Consider the following 20,766-nt stretch of genomic DNA (forward strand, 5'->3'; position numbering starts at 1 on the left):
CATCTTGGAGAAAGAGGCGGTTTTGTTAAGTATCCTGGAACACCTGGATTGTGGGAACTGATGACTCGCAAACGACCTGACATCTATACAGATCAAGACTATGAGTACTACAAAGAAATACTAATAAAATCGGATGCCTTGTACCAGAACAACGGTCCTCCACAAAAAAGAGTCAAATCTAGCACTGGAGCAAAATACAACAACTTAATCAAGACCATATGGACACTGATCAAAACAGGTAGCGGGATCAAACAGTACAGCACCCTGCCTAAACAATTCGTCTGGGTTGACGATCTCAGGAAACTTGTAGATAGGTTGCTGGTCATAGCTGGCGAAGAAAATGCTGGCAACCATAATTTTTACAACGAAAAGGTTGGAATTATGGAAATGATAGCCACAAAATTGTCCAATTTCAGAGTCAGTGACAGTAAGGGCATTGGATATCTTATAAAAATTATTAATACTCTACCGCCCAAATTTTGGAATATCTCTTAGGGTCGGGGGCTGGTTAATGACATCATAAACAAGCTGCCATTTGAGGTACACATACCAGGCTATCAGTATTGTGGTCCCGGTACCAAACTAGACCATAGACTAAACAGAGGAGACCTGGTGTTAATCCCCTAGACGCTGCTTGTAGAGACCATGACATAGCATACAACACACATACCGATATTGACAAGCGACATGTGGCAGACAAAAAATTAGAAGAGGCTGCATTCGGTAGATTAGTAAGCACAGATGCTTCTTTGGGTGAAAAAATAGCAGCATTAGGGACCACCATAGCTATGAACACCAAACAAAAACTAGGGTGGGGGTTGTAACAGACTAAATAAACTGGCCCAGCAATAAATGTTACAGCTTAAATTTAAAACACTTAATTAAGCTATGTAATCTAAGAATATGTATATAATAAACCTACCATGAAGGCCAAGGGTGTTATGTATCAGATACCTTACGCAGGTCTTAAATCTCTTGGTACTATCGATAGTCTTCTAACCAAAAAGCAGCCAAAAAGAAAAGCTCTTGTCTTGCCAAAGGCCATGGTATGAAGTTGTTACTTAGTACCCCCCAGTTAAAAAATACAGCAATCCAGAAAAAATCACATGTAGGTGGCTTTATCTTTAGTTTCCCGGCTACTTTAGCAGCACTAGGTGCAGTTGGTAGCTTAGCAGGGGGATCAGGTGCCATGGCAAAACAGTAATAGATGCCAAGAAGAATAAGGTCGAATTAGCTGAACAAAGGCGCCATAATCTGGCCATAGAAAAACAAGGCAAAGGTCTTTAAAGAGTCATACATAAGTTTTAAAAAAACAAGCGTCGCTTACCAACCAAGATATCGAAGCTTTAATCGAACCACTGGGCATCAAAACTTTTAGAGGTGTGTACATGTCTGATTCTTTACCAGAACGACCGCTCAAAAAAGAGTGTGGCATAGTCAATTTGTATAGCTACAAAAATCAGGGCACACACTGGATCTGCTATCTTAAATACTCAAACAACGAGGCATTTGTGTTCGATTCGTTTGGGGGGATCCCACCTAATAATGTAGTAAAATATCTAAAATCTCATAATCTGTAATACAATGACGATCGTATTCAAAATTTTGAAGATATTAATTGTGGACATCTGTGTTTATCTGTTCTTAGATATCTGTCCCAAATAAATAAACCATAAATTGAAGATTTTCAAAAGGCCCTGTGGTATCTAAAACATCATGGGCATATTCCATCTGACCAGCCAGAATTCAATCTTAAAACTCAAACTACATGATGATATTATGTATCCCAAATCAATAGCTATTAGAGCATTCTACGGCATGTACTTGATCCCTAATATTACACACCATAACAACACAATCACAGTTGCGGATCAAAAAATTGTCATCACTCCAGGGCAGTATAATATATCTACTTTAAATGCTTAGTTACCTAGTGGTGTTGTCTTAACTCAAAATTCTGTCACTCACAGAGTAGAGATTGTGTCTGCTATAGAGACAGTGGATCTGGGTACTATAGGAGAGCTATTAGGCTTCCAGAACAACACAAAACTTGAACCAGCCATCAAACACACTGCTGTTAATATACCTAACTTCTTGGCCATAGAGACTCTGAATATTCATTGTAATGTGAACGAAGGTATGATCACCAAATCAGATGGCATAAGCACTCACAAACAAACTGGCAACATCGCAACATTCAAATCTAACTCTGAATTCATGGAGTCAATCATCTACACTCCATCACCAACATTATATTTTCCTGTGTGCCATAATAGAATCGACTATACTGAGTTGGTGGTCACTATCGAAAAAGAAGAATTAGTTGATTTTGCCGGAGCCACAACAACCGCCATCATAGAGATTAATATACAGGGTGTCGCAAAACTCTTTCAACAACGCTTGGTAGCTGGTAGATATCATAAAAACAAGTAACTTTTCCCTATACAGTTTAGCTCGAAAGCGCTTAGTTTCTGTGCTATAAGCGCTTAAACTCTATCCTGTACGTATGCAACCCAACACAGCAAACGCTTGCTCTGACATAACTAGCAGGGGCGCGTGGCAGGATTGCCACTAGCGTTCCTCGTTAAGAGAGACGACTTAAAAACAACAACTTGGGAGTCTTGCTTGAGCAAACTCCAAAACATTAATGATACTTGCGATGTTGTAAGAAGGATTCACAGTATTTATAAACTGACCAAAACAAATAATGGGCAGACTGAAATTCAAGATTACTCATTCTAAAATATCTCCATAATTGATTGATTGATTTGGTTTATTTTAATTCCCTTTTCTGCCATCTTTGGCTAATCGCGAAGATGAGGATGATATGAAATAACAAATGACACCAATGTCTACACCAGGATTTAAACCCGAGACACCTGGCGCCGTAGCGAGCTGTGCTAACCACATCACCACGGAGTGTTTCGTACATCATGCAATATCAACAATTGCAAGGGACACGTGATATAGGGGAAATCCACGAACGAACAAATGTAAGCATCATTTGTTTGCTGCCTCGCTTCGAACACGCAGACTGAAATGTAGAAATTTTCAGCGAAAAATGCAGGTTCGACCAGGACTCGAACCCGGGTTATCACAATTTATTTGAAAATTATTCCTATCTGTAATAGCGTTATTGCTAATCGTGTTTGTCTCATAAGGAAATAATTGCGAGGCTCTTTTAATTTAATGATTGATTGATTCATTGCTTGATTGATTTGTTTTATTTTACTTAGCTGTTTGTGCCACTTTTGGCTAATATACGAAGATGGTGATGAGTGATGATATGATTAAATTGATGAATATACATTTACAAACATACATGCCCAAGCCGGGATTCGAACCCAAGACCCCCTAGCTTATTTTAGAAAACAGTGGCAACCTATAAATTTTACCGACAACTGATATGCATGTAAGAAAAAATATGGGTTTCAAAAATTGGTATCAAGAAAATTCCAAGGATTATATGCAATACAAGGAACATGCGAATTAAAAACTTTCTCTCCCCCTTTCTCTCTCTCTCTCTCTATCTCTCTCTTTCTCTCACTCAAACTGGTTAATCTTGAATGCTCTATTAAAGAAGTTGTAGGAAGAAATTAATATTTCACTGAAAGGAATTACATTGAGTTCGGTGCATACTTACTGCTTGTACTAGTTTGTTTTGCACTTCACGATATCGTTTGATATTGGTACATCAAGAGAAATCCTCGTAATTTGCACTCTTTTCATGTGTGCGAATTAGTTTTCTCATTTTGTGTCTTTGCTTAGCATTCTTATCATGGAACGTGAAAAAAAAATCAAAAGGAAACCATTGAGTACACGTCATAAATTGTACATATTTATCATTCATTGTAGCAACTTGATATCAACATTGAAATGTAAGAGTAATATTTTCGGAAGGCACCAAAATGTCAACTTTTAGTTCACCCTGGAAACAACGTTTTGTAGCAAACGAGCGAGATTCTGACATCTAGATGAATTTCCGGAAAAATTCGTGTGAATTTATATTATTCTCCTTGTACGTAATTTTCCTACACTTTCGGGCAAATAGTAAATACGAGGGCATAAGATTCAGTGACATTCTTGTCCAGGTCGAAACTCGTGTCCAGAACATTCGGTAGAGAGGGATCATGTGTTGATCACTAAACGTACTCAGTCACCGAAATGGCTCAAGAATATTCATCTGCCGGTGATTTTTGTTTCTTTTCAGCCTGCTTTTTATAACGAACTCGATTTGCAATAGCGCTAGTTCACTTTATTTCTAATAAATTAATTGTTATTACGTACATTACAGTCTGCCTTTTTCTAAACGAGGCAGCAAACACATCATGCTTACATTTGTTCGTTCGTGGATTTCCCCTATATCACGTATCCCTTGCAATTGTTGATATTGCATGATATACGAAACACTCCGTGGTGATGTGGTTAGCCAGGTGTCTCGGGTTTAAATCCTGGTGTAGACATTGATGTAATTTGTTATTTCATCATATCATGGCGATTAGCCAAAGGTGGCAGAAAAGGGAATTAAAATAAACCAAATCAATCAATCAATTATGGAGATATTTTAGAATGAGTAATCTTGAATTTCAGTCTGCCCATTATTTGTTTTGGTCAGTTTATAAATACTGTGAATCCTTCTTACAACATCGCAAGTATCATTAATGTTTTGGAGTTTGCTCAAGTAAGACTCCCAAGTTGTTGTTTTTAAGTCGTCTCTCTTAACGAGGAACGCTAGTGGCAACCCTGCCACGCGCCCCTGCTAGTTATGTCAGAGCAAGCGTTTGCTGTGTTGGGTTGCATACGTACAGGATAGAGTTTAAGCGCTTATAGCACAGAAACTAAGCGCTTTCGAGCTAAACTGTATAGGGAAAAGTTACTTGTTTTTATGATATCTACCAGCTACCAAGAGTTGTTGAAAGAGTTTTGCGACACCCTGTATACATAAAATACGTACATACTAAAAAATGGAGCATATCGAAAGCTACGAGCTACAGTCGTTCCCTCCGAACCGTAGGACCTTTGCCAATTTGAATCAGCCCAACACAGAGATTGAGGTTGACCTTGACGTAGGGGATGGCTTTATACACCCCCACAGAGCAGACCTCTATATCGTTTGATGTTATAAAGCTCGATGGCACAGAGTATCCGGTTAACTCAAATATAAGACTGGTAGACAATTTCGTACCGCATCTGTTTTCTCAAATCGAGATCCGAAAGCATGGTGTTGTCATAAACAGAGTAGACTATCCGGGTATTACCTCTACAGCTTTGGCCACACTGAATTTATCCAAGACCGAGGCCTCGTACTACAAATTTTTGGTGGATTTGAGGCTGGCGATAAAATATTAACCAAGAGCCACACTGTACTGTTCCCTATGCGCCTGTTGCCAGGATTCTTCTCAGATTACAAAGACATTATGTGGAGGGGTGGTTTAAGAATCACATTACGAAGAGCCGCCAATGATAATAATGATTTGATGAGGTACAGTTCATTAAACTCTACTGGGGCGGCTCTGCCTAATACCTTACCTGCCGAAGGCAAGTGTCTTATTCAGACTATGGAGCTAAGAATCCCGGTTGTTGAATACGAAGCCAGTTATGCTCTTAAATACAAAGCAGATATACTAAAAAAATCCAAAGGTGCCTTTACAATTTTATACATATCAATGTGTCCAGAAACCTACCACTGGTAGCTATTACGAATTCGATGCTACGAATTCATTTTCTAGTATACAATATGACATGCCAGATTTTGTGATGGTGCTGTTTCAGACTGGTCGAAACAACAACCAGCAACAAAATTCAAGTAAGTTCGATAACTGCAATATCAAGAACTTATATCTTAAAAACGGCAGAAACGAGGTGTTTCCTAGAGAAAATTATAATTTAGACATGCCCAAGGATGATTTTCTTTAATTATACGAGGCCTACACAGCATACAAAAGAGTCACTACTGGCAATACCGACATGTATTACTCACCCGCTGAATTCAAAGCACAGAGACCAATGTTTGTCATCAACACCTCAAAACGCTAGCAGGTTGTAGTTAATGACAGGACAAACATTAAAATAATCTGTGAATTCCATGATACACCACCTGCCGACACCATACGCAGTGTTATTCTTATAGGTCAGAAATCATATGTTTATGATATAAGAAACGAAAGAGTCACAGAGCAATTCTAGAAAGCCTCTGTATAATGCATTGTCTTAGTACTAGATATACAAGTTGAGCGTGGTGCCTAATTAAAATATTCGGGTTAACATTAATACTCTGAACTGACTGTCAAGTATTTAAGCACACTTGACAGAATATTATAAAGCAATAAACTCATATGAGCATCTTGGCCTAGTTTTAAGTGTAGCCAAAACAATGCCAAGAGGGGCATATTTTTTACGATTCTATGGACAACAATCGGACAGATGCAGCTTTTGTACGTGTAGCCAAATCAATCTGAGGGGGTCATACTTTTCACGGGAAATCCCCCGAGGACTTATTTACTAAATTCTTGGATTCGACAGAGTAGCACACTGTAGGCAATAAGCTTATATAAGCATCTTGACCTAGTTTTAAGTGTAGCCAAAACCAATCTGAGGGGGGTCATACTTTTGTGTTCCAGTAATATCGTATTTTATACTACTAATTGGGCCTCCCCGAATGGCGCAGTGGTAGCGTCGTCGCCAAGGGGTTCCTGTTTCGATACCCGGGGAAAGGAGAAACATAAGGTATAAATTCTATATATTGTGGAAAGGAAAAAGGTCTTGTTTTATGAGAATGTCCACTAAAGTCAAAATTAAAACAATGTTTCAGTGTGAGCTCTTTGTTGAGTTATGTGGCATAGTATGCATTGATTTACGTCCAATGATGTAGCAACGAAGGAATAGGGAGGCGGAGAGGAAGAGGGTATTTTCTAGGGTATCACATTTTATATTATAAGTCTTAGTCTAATCTAGGGTCTAGAAACATGATGTAGCTACAATAGAATTCAGAAAGTACTAATAAAATGAACTTTTGGCTTTGTATTTACTGTGATAATTCTCTCCATAAAGAGCGGAATTTTGATATTGAGTTTGAACCAAAACAAGTTTGGTTTAAGTAAAGGGGAAATGTAATGATTCATTAACATCAAGATTTCGATTAATATAATTTGAGTTATGACGACATCAATAACTAACTTTCAAACTTTCACCTTATCGACATTCAAATGAATGGCCCTTTTTTAAAAATACAATTTTATGTCTGTGTAATGAACACGTTGCAACAATACATTTACTTTTACAGAAAACAGATTCAATGCATAAGGTGCCAACTCAACTGTACAAAAGATATAACCTAATTAGTGATCCTTTAATGACTCATGATTTATTAATCCATGAAAGATTCTTGATTTCTTACCATTCCTAATGTTTCGTGACGAATTTCAACACATGTCATTGTGTGTAAAGGTCACAGTTTCCTCATTTCAATTACATTACCTCTTACGTTATAGTGTTATAAATTTAGAAATCAGTATTCCACTGTTATCAAAATAAATGCTGTATGTAAGTCATTCAATATTAATGGAACTATTTATCATTACTGTTGTTTATTCCTTGGAAAAATGGTTAGACACAAGAGTTGAATTTGATGCGGTTTTATCTTAATATATAAAAATGGATGTATATGTATATGTATGTTTGTTCCAGCATAACTCTCGAACGCCTGGAGGGATTTCAACCAAACTTGGAACACGTATCACTTGAAATCTCGAAAGAAATACTGTTTGGGTAAAACACCACTAGCACCCCCGGTGGTGAGGGTGGGGAGGGGTGACATGTAAAAATAATCGAAAACGACCGATATTAGTGTTTAACCACAGTTATTGGGTTCGCTAAGATGAATAGTGACACTCTAAACTATAGGGCCAGTCCCGATTAGCCTTAGTGTGCATAAAGTGAAGTTAAGATACCAACTCAATCAATCAATATATAGGATTCATAACTTGAATAAGTATAACTAAGTATAATATCTAGGGTTAACAGATCGCTGTAAGGGAATTAAAGGACATGCTGTCTCAAAATGTAGGACATTAAGTAAAAATGTTGGACACAAAACATTCTCAATAAATAATACATATTTCTATAGAACACGTTAGAAAGTAATTGAAAAATTACACTTTTCGATTTTTTCAAAAATGAATTCTTAATGAATTTTTAAATGCAAAATTTCAAAACTTGCAATCATACTTGCGCCTCTTATTACATGATTTAAGTCTCAAAGGAGACAATTTTTAACAAAATTTCAGTTTTAGTCAAACTATATTTATGTTAGAGTGGACAGTCAAACTCTCTGAAATTATAAGGACCAGTATCAAACAAACATTTTTGCAGACTTTATGAAAAAAGTTATCTCGTGAGTCTATTGTGTTGATGGTAATGAAAGTACTCTCTCAACATTTGAGTAATGACATGTAATGGCAAACAAAGCAATTACCGTGATTTAAAATGGTTCGAAAAGTTTCATCTTGGGTAGTTTTTAGTTCAATAACAGGGTGACTATCAAAATAGCTCATCCAGAATTCTTAACTTTTTTTTTAGAAGTTTTTAGACCCTTTTTTTACGTCTTTCTTAACGTTTATTTATTCGACCCCTACTTAGGTAAAGTTGGAAATTAGTAATTAAGAAAATCAATATTTATTTAATGAAAACCCCAAACAAAGGGCCAGTTAATATGAAAAATGAAGCAGAATTTAAGAAGAGAATCAGATCTGCTTTCTCGTATTAATACATCCTGAGCTGTGTTTGGCAGACTAGCGAGGCTTTGGCGTCTGGACTCACAGCCAGTATAATCTTATGTAGGGCTTGTGTCGGTCGTCCCTATATGTTTGTGACTGTCCCTTCATCCATCCTATCTTACCACCATTCATTCTTATCTTCGCGATTAGACAAAGGGACAGAAAAAAGTGAAATAAAATAAACTATATCAACTGAACAATCATAATGATAGCAAAAATTCTTGACCTAAAGAATAATTTATTGCCTTTTTATTGACTTCTTGACCTGCTTGTTGATTTCTTTACTTTTTCTTGACCATCATGACTTTCTTGACTAGCAGACACCATGGTTTACAATCAAATTATATTGAATATTGATTAAGAATGGGCAACACCTTGTTCCATCAATATAAACCCTAAGGCAAGAAATTCTGCTCAGGCATTGAGCAGTGACGTTATCAGAAAGTGGTCCCAAAACTTTGTTCATTAAGTTCTTTCGTTTTCCCGTTTGTATAATAGCAGGACAAACGTTTTTCTTTTGGGCAATGACTGAATCAAAATAAATTTCACTATTGAGTTTGGAAGCGCAGTCCATAGACTTGTAACTTACATGATTCTTTTATGTTATCAATTTTCCTAATTAATATTATATGACACTCAAAATGTAGGACATTTATGGCATTTTTCAAATTCCTCCAGGACGCCGGACATAAGGCTAAAATGTAGGACATGTCCGGAAAATACCAGTTGTCTGTTAACCCTAATAATATCTCAAAATTGTGTATATTCAGTATATTTTACAAACAATTCAAACATTCGGAAATACTGACACTATATACCTATACACACACACACACACATATGTGTGTGTGTATGTGTGTTTTATATGTCAATTACGGTCATCTCTTAACTTTCTTTAAAATCTAAAACTAACACATTTTTATTCGTTTTTTTCATTAAAAAATACCTTTTTTTCTTTGGAGCTTTATTTCATAGGCAATAATTCTCTTTGTAAGTAGATATATAGAAGTATAAAGCACATTTTAATATATATTTTTTGTGTTTTCTATTTTTATCGGCTTTCTGCTCTTTTGGGCTACTATTTATTATGGAAATAACTGATGGTTAGATAAATAAAGTGACACTCACAAAGAAATAGCGGTGCTTGGGTGGGGACATAACACGGAAGTTAAGAATCTTTATTTACCTCACGTCATTAATTTTGTTATTATTTAATATTTTAGACAATGACTAAATGGGCAGCAGTAGTTTTGGTGCTTCTCGTGTGTGGCGTTGGTGCACTAGCTTGGAATTCCCCGTTTCCTCCTGTTGGTAAGTTCGACATCTTTGAGGTTATGTCAACATACGTGTAAAAATGGAATATTTACAGGTTTCTGCGTTGGTACACAAGTTATTTGTGCTATCATGAAAAATTTATTCTTGATGTAAACATAACAGAAGCTTATTTAAGAGAGGATATTGGTCTTCAGCCAAGACCATCTTGAGGTTCAGGCATCAGCACTCAGTCAACATGTCATCATCTGTAGGCGATCATCTGAACGGTCGTGTAATCCCATTGTCGTATTTTTATTATAGAGAATTAAGGTATATTTATTTATTTTATGGTGTTAAATTTTGACATTTACCCTCCCGACAAAAATAGTAGAATATTGAATATTTACACTAAAATTTTCATTCAGGAAGACACTATGGCCATAACAAAAATTCCTACTATAGCACAAAGAAAGATTTGAACCTTCCTGGCGGAAAAATTTAAACATTGTATTTTTTTGAAAAATATTATCCGGAATATTTGTCAGCTACAGTAAAACTCGTTACAGCTTTTATATGAACGTTTGTATGTACAAATCAATGGATTAAATCAAAATCCCGAATGTTAGGTCGACCGTAAACTTGCCAAGATACCTAATCAATTATATTTTCTTTAACTTTACCCAAAATTAATCAACCAGATAATGCAGATATTCTGTGTAGCTATACAATCTTAATACAAAAACTTAATTTCTATAACCTCTCAGCAAATGTGAAAGAAATTGGTACAAGGGCAATGTTACATTTATGTGAATAAAGAATAAATACTAAATTTCGACCCTTTTGACTTTATTGAACGATATATATAATAAACAAATTGAATCTTTTCATTGTCGTTAGTAGGATGTGTGTCAAAGTTTCAACATTTATATTGAAAAAAAACCACTAACTAACTAACTCTTTAGCCTTCTTAAACCCGAAGGTTTATGGCTGCAGCAACACAGACAGGCCTTCCATCTTTCCCTATCTTGAGCAAGATCTATATACTCTTTTCCATCCCTACCGATTTCCCTTAGGTCCATCTCAACGTTGTCCCCCCATCTTCGTCTTGTCCTTCCTACAGGTCTCTTACCATCAGGTTTTCCAACAAGAATCCTGTAAACTAGGGTTTATCGTAGATAAGAAAACGAAGAATGCTATAATAGACTTCACACCAATAAATGAGAGAATATGCACCACGAGGGTTAAAAGGGAGACTGTTTAACATCACAGCAATCTGTGTTTATGCACCAACTGAAGAGACTGATGATGAGATCAAAGATGAGTTTTATGATAAATTGGAGTACGTATACGATACAGCACCACAACATGATGTAAAATTAATAATTGGAGATGTAAATGCCAAAATAGGAAAAGAAGACATTTTCAGAAAAACAATTGGCAAAGAAAGTTTACATAATGAAAGTAACGATAATGGACTATAATAGACATTGCCGTAAGTAAAGAATAGTGGTTAGAAGTACTCAGCTACAAAGAAAGAACATAAAGAAAGAAACCTGGATTTCACCAGATGGGGAGACAAAAAAAAAGATAGATCATGTGATAATAGATGACAGACACTCATCAGATATAACAGATATCAGCAGCTGCAGAGGAGCAGACTGTGGATCGGACCACTTTCTAGTCAGAATCAAATATAGACAAAGAATTGCCTGTTATAGAAATAGTAAAGGAAAGAAACAAGAAAAATACGATACAACGAAGGTAATAAAAGAAAAAAGTACAGAGTAAGATATAAAGAGACATTAAAGAAGAGATTGGAAGAGAAGGAAGAGGAATGGCAAGATTCTGAAATAGAGGGAAAATGGAAATCAATAAGAGACAGCATTCAACAAGCTGCAGAAAAGGTACTGGGTAAGAAGAAACCAACGAGATGAAACGAATGGTGGGATGAAGAGTGTGATAAAGCTATAAAAGAAAGAAATGATGCAAGGTTAAAGACTATAAACAGAAATACAGAAGGAAATAGAGAAGTGTTCAAAGAGAAGAGAGGAGTGCCCGATAAATTGTGCAGAAGAAAGAAAAGAGAGTACGACAAGCAAAAATTAATAGCCATAGAAACGACATGGAAAGTTAATGAAAAGAGAGATTACTTCTTGAAACTGAAAGAAGAGAAGAAAGGATTCCAACCCAGAGTCGCATTTTGCAAAGATAATGAGGGTAATCTGATAGGAGATAAGGAAGGCATATTGAACAGATGGGCAGAGTACTTTAGTGAACTTTTGAATGGAGATAAGAATGAACAAGAGAAGGAGAATAAGGATATGGGAGATAGAGTGGAAGAAAGACCCTTGAAGATGGGAGAGGAAGATGAAACTGACATGGAAATGGAAGAGACTTACAAAGATTTGATTAAGCCCCCTTCAAGACAAGAGGTTAAAGAAGCAATTAGAGAACTAGCAAACAATAAAGCCCCAGGTGACGATAATATAAATGCAGAATTATTGAAGGCAGGAGGGAACATTATAGTGGATAAATTGGAAGAGCTATAAAAACAAATATGGGAAAAAGAAAGAATGCCACAACAATGGGGAAGAGGAATTATATGTCAAATACATAAAAGTAAAGACAAAACCGTATGTGAAAACTTTAGAGGTATCACACTCCTCAATATGGCATATAAAGCATTTGCTAAGATACTAGTCAGGAGACTTACACCACTAGTTGAAAAGATGATTGGAGAATACCAATGTGGTTTTAGGAGAAATAGGTCAACTACAGATCAAATTTACTCAATCAGAATGATAATGGAAAAATGTTATGAATATAATATAGACCTGCATCATCTTTTCATAGACTTCAGACAAGAAACAGACTTCAAGAGAAACAGACTCCTAAAAATCATGAAAGAAATGAAAATACCAACGAAATTAGTTAAATTAACAGGAATGACATTAAGCAATACAACAAGTAAAGTAAAGATTGAAGGAGAACTTTCAAGAGAATTTCAAATAGAGAGAGGAGTAAGACAAGGAGATGTCATGTCAACCCTGTTATTCAATATAGCATTGGAAAAGGCAATTAGGCATTTAAGTATAAATCCAGGAGGTACAATCTGTAACAGGATGAGTCAGTGCCTAGCTTATGCAGATGATATTGATCTTATATCACGAAACAAAACAGAACTAAATAACGAATTTAAAAAAATAGAAGAGAATGCAGAGAATATAGGATTACAAGTCAATGTACAAAAGACTAAATACATGCTCGCATCAAGAAAAGAGTCCACAGATAATTAAAGAACGAAAAAGGTAGGAGACAATGAATTTGAAAAATGTGATAATTTTAAATACCTAGGATCGATAATAAATAAAACAAACAATGTATCTGAGGAAATTAAGGCAAGAATAGTTGCAGGCAATAGATGTTCACTCGGACTCAAGAAAGTTTTCTCCTCCAAAGACATCAGAAAAAACAAGATTAATATATACAAAACAATTGTACGCCCAGTAGTGACATATGGGTCAGAAACTTGGACGTTAGTGGAAAAGGACGTAGAGTTACTAAGAAGATGGGTGCGGAAGATTTTGAGAAGAATTTTTGGGCCAGTGAGAGAGGAGGAGTTTTGGAGGATGAGAACAAACGTGGAAATACAAGAACTATATAATAATTCAGATATTGTAACAGACATTAAGTGTTGACGAATTAGATGGCTGGTACATGTATGGCGAATGGAAAATGGTAGAGTGCCAAAGAAGGTGTTAACAGGAGGACCAGGTGGCCGAAGAAGAAAAGGAAGACCTAGAAAAAGATGGCTCGATGATGTAGAGGCAGACCTGAGAAGACTGGGAGTCCGGAGATGGAGGAGGAAGGCGATTGATCGAGACGACTGGAGGCTCGTCGTGAAGGAGGCCAAGGCCCTGCAAGGGCTGTAGCGCCAAGGAGTAAGTAAGTAAGTAAGTATCCTGTAAACTCCTCTTTCCTCTCCCATTCGTGCCACATGGCCTGCCCACCTAAGACTTCTTGATTTAATTATTCTAATAATATCTGGACATGAATACAAATTATGTAGTTCTAAATTATGTAACCTTCTCCACTCACCTGTCTCCTCATCCCTTTTAGGTCCAAAGATTTTCCTAAGGATCTTATTTTCAAATACTCTCAATTTATGTTCCTCTTTCAATGTAAGGGACCAAGTTTCACATCCATATAATACTACAGGCAAAATTACTGTTTTGTATATTTTAACTTTTAGTTTCTTAAATATTAAACGAGAAGACAAAATTTTATGAAGAGAGAAGTAACATGCATTTCCTGAATTAAGCCTACTTTTTATTTCCTCTTTAATATACTTTTCACTTGTTAATATTACTCCTAAGTATTTGAATTTGGAAACTGGTTCAAACGAGTTGTTATCAATAATTAGAATTTGATTATTACCTAACACTTGGTTTCGGCCTGTAACCATATATTTAGTTTTCTCTTTGTTAACTTCCAAACCTATCTCTTTAGCAGTTTTGAAAAATATTTTAGCATTATTCTTAATAGTATTCACATCATCCCCCAGTAAGTCTACATCATCTGCATATGCTAACAACTGAGTCACACCATTTAATTTTAGTCCTTCTTGAGTTTCTTTTACCTTCCTAACAGCATATTCTAAGGCAAAATTAAAGGGCAATGGAGATAATGCATCTTCTTGTTTTAACCCATCATGAATTGTAAATTTGTCAGACATTTTAATACCCACACGAATTTTACTTTCTGTTTGACTGGTGCATATTTTTATCATACTAACAAGCTTCTTAGGTATTCCAAACTCTACTAATATATTATATAATTTATCTCTTTTGACCGAATCATATGCTTTTTTGAAATCAACGAATAGTTGATGGACATTTTGATTATATTACCACTTTTTTTTCAAGTGTTTATGCTTTTTTTTAAAAAAAAAAACATATTAATATTTCGATGTTAGCGTTCATTTGGAAAATAAACATTTGTAATATTTTTTTACACTGTGTTTACACTCTGTTAATAAAATCGTGAAGAATGTTAGTGAATTATGAAATATTAACACTGATTTAATAATCAAAATTACGAACATCGAAGCTTCACAAACACTAAAAATAGAATAACAGTTCACATGAAACAATTTTATAAAATGTATTACACTTGTAATTCATATTAACATAGCTAGGTAATAAGAAGCTTTCTGTGTGAAAACATTTGTGTTTGAAACATAAGTAATATATTCTTGGATAATTTTACACACGAATATTTCATCAAAGTTCTTGTTACACATCGTACCCTTGTATTTGAATTCATAACATATTCGTATCTTCCATTAGCCTTCGATTAGTCTAAAGAAGCATAAAAGCGGAGTAAAATAAGAATGCAAGTTTTCTTTCATTAAGCATACTTTGAAACTGAAAATTTATGTAAATTATATGAATATTTTATCGAATGCTTGCATAACAGTTACACTAACAAACTGCTTTGGTAGATATGACCGTAATATTTTAAACGTTGACTAAATCTTGAAACAAATTAGGCTCGGGTACCCTTTTCTACACCCTCGATTTTTCGCACATTTCAAATATTCTCGTTACAAAATTTAGGTCTTCATAATAAACGATGTTTATAAATAGCGCGGAAAGAAATTTTTTAGATCTACGTGCTAAGAAACTTACGTTTTTTATGAAAATTAAATTCCTTGCGAAATGTGGAAAACAGTGAGAAATAGTGTTGGGGGCAGGTGACTTCGGCCAATTTCGAACATGCCTTTAAAAGGGACTCTATAGATACAGGCGGGGCCGCGGTAGTGGTAGGGGGTGGTAAGTCAATTACCCCAGGGGCGGAGCCGGGAACCGGTGGGATATTTTGACTCAACAATTGCAAACGACAAAATCGCCACTTTAAACGGCTGTACAGTTGTAAATACTTCTTTCCGCACTCCCATGTTTTTTTCTATTCACAAATAGGATCACATAACCTTCATAATGAAAGAAAAAAAATCAAAATTCGAGGGTGTAGAATAGGGTACCTGACCACAAATTATTTTGCAATCATAAGCAACAACGCATCTTAACGTTGTAATTCAGATTTAGATAAATTATTTGATATTTCTAAGAAACTTGTTGACAAGAGATTAAAATTGACCAAATCTAAGAGTATACTCGTATTAGATGCCTATTCCGGACACATGAAAGCTTTACATCATGAACTATTTCTGTTATTTATTTATGAGTATGAAACCTTTGTTACTTAACTTGCATTTTTTCGTAGGAATGACATGGAAATGCCCAACACATTTCTTATTTTCAGCAACATCTTGAAGAAATGTGAACTTTACTCTTACCTTTTTCATCATAATTGCCCCTGCAATTGAGCACACAACACTTATACACCATACCTTTTGTACATTTAAACATATTTACACGTCATGTAAACTTGAATAGTTTATAAATAATTTTTACAATTCCACATTCACTAAGAAGGTCCAACATTGATTCTAAAGAAGCAAATCAAACATGGCGGCTTTCTCGCCTCCAGTTGCTGACGATTAGTCACGTGACCAGAGCAAGCTGTCAGGCTTTCAGATTGAGAAGGTAATGCTTCAGCGCCGACATGTCATAGCATTGGAAAGCGTGTTCAGTTTTCACAAAGAGCACATTCATATACGATGTAAATGGGCGAAAGTGACTTATATTTCGAACGTTTTCCGACTTGCTTTTCACAACATATTTGGATAATATGCCTCACAAAGAAATCAAAGATATTACAAAGATGCTTGTGAAATATTACTGTTAGAGCATTTATTTGAGGATTTGCAGGATATATAATTTTTACTGATTCAAAATTTGGTAGCATGATTTACTATAAGGGGGGTCTAAAATGCCCCATAATCATGATATTCAGAATATAAGGTCTAAATATCCCTCTGACATAATTCTAACACAAATGACTTGAAAGACCCACTTTCATTTCTTAATTAGCGTTATCGGAAACGATAGAATTCTATGAAGTATCTTAAACCATATTATCGTCAGTCAATATCAAATTAGGTTCTGTCTATGTTATCATGTCTATATATATATATATATATATATATATAATGTAATGTAGGCATGAATTATGTTTATTCATTGCTGACGACCTTTTCTAATTTTATAATGCTCTTCTTAGTACAAATATATATTACATATCAAATAATTGTATCACTTCCTATCATAGGTAAGGTTGTTCACTGAAAGCGTGGCCGAGATTACTATTCGAAAAGACCAAGCAAGTAGCTATTGTATTTCACCACATAATCGTCACAATAGTGATCTATCTGATTGACTTGACTTTTTCCAGGAAATTTCCATGCATTGTTTATATTGAAATATAGTTGCCAAATCCAAAATCTTTAATTTGGCTTATTTCATTAATTATTAATATTTGTTTTCTAGGAATTGTGTGAGTTCCAGTTATTGCTTCATTTGGCTTCTCCTTCAAAGTTTTGCATTTAAATCGTACAAGAGAATAGTTATCACAGCATCATTTCTTGGTGTTTTGTCCCATGATGTAAAGCAACTCCATTACAATTACATCTGAGTCTTTCGTAGTACCCGTGTATTGAATTGATTTGTATTTGATTGTAGAGTAAATATCCACAATAATTTTGTATTCAGTTACCTCTTTTGGGATTTATTTGGTCTCTTGACGTAACCCGCTTATGTTGCACAGCTATTCCAGGAAACTCACCTCCTTAACGTATAGTCTGTTTAATTTTTTAGTGCTGCTGATTCCTATGAATAAAGTAAATGTCTTGTTAGCGTTGAAAACCCTGGGTGGCCTTAACTGCTCACGACGCTGGTGATGACGAAACGAGAGACCCTGGGTAAGTGTAGGAAAAAAAAACTTTTCTCTTCCAAGTTTCCGTAAAGATCCTCAAACAGAGATGTCTTCAACTGAGTAAACAACTATTTGGCGGGTCAGTAGGGGTGGAGAGCACAAGAGTAAAAACCCAGCATGCGAAATTTGTTTGCATGTTTGCGAGTTTGTTGCAGCATTCAACTGTTTGTGCGTTGCTAAGGCGATAATTTAGCTATTAACTCATCTGTTTTTTCACAATTCATAATTAATACACTTAACTTAGCTTTCAAATTTTGACATGTATAAATTATTAGGTGATTTACAAGCTTTTCTTCTTGAAGCATCGCATTTCTTGAGACAACATTTAGATTGCCTCTATTCTCAGATGTTGCATGAGATTATATCCTGATTTCCTTCAGGCTCTTGTTAGTTGATTCTTCGCAGTGATGAAAATTTTACTACATAAGGTTGATGGCATTGTGCCTAACTCCACATCATGGAGAACTTACATTTTTTAGATTTATTTCTGTTAGCTGTCTGACTTCACTATACCAGGAGAGTGCTCTCTTGGTTTTTTCGTTATTGTTTTCTTTCCTTACTTACCTCTCCTCCCTGAAGGCTGCAAGCACAGTGCTTGATGAATGGCGGCACTTATTCGCCATTGACGTTCAAGAGATTTCTGAAATTAAAGATCAACTATCCCTACCATGCAATGTTAGCTGCACATTATACAGTTTGTAGTGCCTCTGGCTATACTTACTCTATCAATACATTTCTAGAAAGAAAGTCTCATCTCGTCTTCAGGTGAACGAACCGATAGATCTAGGATTTTGCTGCCAATTCGGTGCGCTCATAAATTTCTGGTCCATTTATGCTTCTACTTCATATTCTTTCCTAGCAGTACAGTCCATAACAGACCCTGGCCTCCTTCAGAATCTTCTGCCATTCATTTCTATTCACAACCTTCCTTCTCAAACTCTTAATTCCCGGCACACTCAGGTCCTCTTCCACCGAATCAACCCACCTTACAGGTGGTCTTCCTATTTATCTTCTCCCATACATATTCGTAAATATGATCTTCTTACACACCATGTTGTCTAGCATTCTGTATATATGCTCCAACCACCTTAGCCGTGTTACTTTATTTTCCTTCACAATTTCTATATCCTGATAAAGCTGATATACTTCCATATTATATATTCTTCTCATAATCCATTTTCATATATCGGCCATTAGATCCTCCTCAGAATCTTTCCTTCAAAGCTTCCGATCATTGACTCAGCCTTGTTGGTTATTATCCATAATTCTCATACATACATTAAAATAGGTCTTATTTACGTTTTGTAAAGTTTAACTTTTGTTTTTCTTCTGATGTACTGAGGCTTCATATGTTTTCCGAGTCCAAAATAGCTTGTAGCTGACATACTTATCCTGTGTTTAATCTCCGTTATATATGCGCCAAGATATTTAAATTCCCGAACTCTCTCAAAACAGAGCCCGTTAACTTCAAAAGTTGCAGTATTAGTAGGCGCTATAGTTATTTCCAAAATAATTTGTTTTAGCTGCATTTACTGTGAGCCCCGTTTTTTCTTGCCGCAGGGAGAAGGTTAGCTACAGCTTCACGTAATGCTCTTATTGTTCTGGCTATCAGTACGATATCATCTGCATTTGCCATAATTTGCACTGATATGTTTGTACTCTACAACGTACTTTTTAAGGGTCTCTTCTATTAAGTTTATTAGCTTCTGTGGGATGTCAAATTTTCTCATGGCTTCGATTAACTCTGTCTTTTTGGGTTATCATATCCAGATTTAAACTCTACTTAAAGGTGATATGTATTTATTCCAAATTCTCTTGTCTTGGCACTGTCTCATTTTATGTATGTGATCTGAGGTTGATTTTCCCTCTCTACAGCCACATTGGTAGTCATCTATTATTCTATTTAGATATGGGGAAAGCCTTCGAAACAGTTTATTAGAAATGCCTCCAATGAAATCCCATCCATAAAGTTTCATTATCTCAGCTGTTATTTTTTTTTCAGATCCTGGCCCTTTGTTTGTTCAGCTTTGCAATGGCACTGCTACCTTCTTCAAGGCTAGGCCCAAACTTTCTCCTGTTCATTCTTTTGTAGTTTCGCGGCATTCTAATTTTCTTCCCTATCCTGTTGCTGTCCTTGCTCCCTTTCATTGTCATTCTGGTTCTTGTCATTCAATAGTTCATTAAAATGTTCCTGTCATTTAGTTAAAATTTCCTGGCCATTGCTTAGCCGTCGTCCATCCTTATCCTTACATACGAGAGTATATCCTCCTGTTTGTAATCCTACTCTCATTTCATTGACATTTCTATAGAATCGTCTACTTTCTCGTTTTGCATGAAATAATTCCACTTGCCTCATCTTATTTTCCTCATAATCCTTCTTCTTCCTTTTATGTATTTTCTTTTCTTTCTTCCTCAATTCCTTATATAGTTCTAACTTTGTTTTTGTAAAGTAGCTGTGTATCATATTTCGATAAGCTTCATTTTTCTGCCTGGTTATCTCCCTACACTCCCCATCAAACCATTCACTAGAGATTTGTTTCTTCATTTCCCCTATTTCTTCATCATCTACCTTTACTATTATGTATCTTATGTTGGTCCATCCCTCACTGCTACTACTATTCATAACACCTTTCAATTTCCTCAGCCTGTTAGCAATGTTTTGCTCATACCTTTTCCTTCCGTCCTTTTCCTTTAATTTATTTATGCCATATCTTGTAATTTCACTTCGTTGTCTCCCTTTTATACAAGATACTCGGTTCTTAACCTTAGGAATAACCAGGTAGTGGTCTCTATCCACATTAGCCCCCCTAAAACTACATACTACATCTAAAATTTTAGATTT

The 20,766-nt window shown here is 35.6% G+C and overlaps 1 long non-coding RNA gene across 1 annotated transcript in view; it reads left to right on the top strand.

The window, feature by feature from the left end:
* The window catches only part of LOC145987239 (uncharacterized), a 71,638-nt gene that overhangs the window by 13,590 nt on the left and 37,282 nt on the right, over nt 1-20,766 (top strand). Inside the window, exon 2 of the long non-coding RNA XR_014441636.1 lies at nt 9,998-10,085. This is a non-coding gene — a long non-coding RNA (uncharacterized LOC145987239). The remainder of the gene's footprint in view (nt 1-9,997; nt 10,086-20,766) is intronic.

This window comes from Lepisma saccharinum, chromosome 4 (genome assembly GCF_977018435.1).
Source record: "Lepisma saccharinum chromosome 4, izLepSacc3.1, whole genome shotgun sequence".
NCBI classification, from domain to species: Eukaryota; Metazoa; Arthropoda; class Insecta; order Zygentoma; family Lepismatidae; genus Lepisma; species Lepisma saccharinum.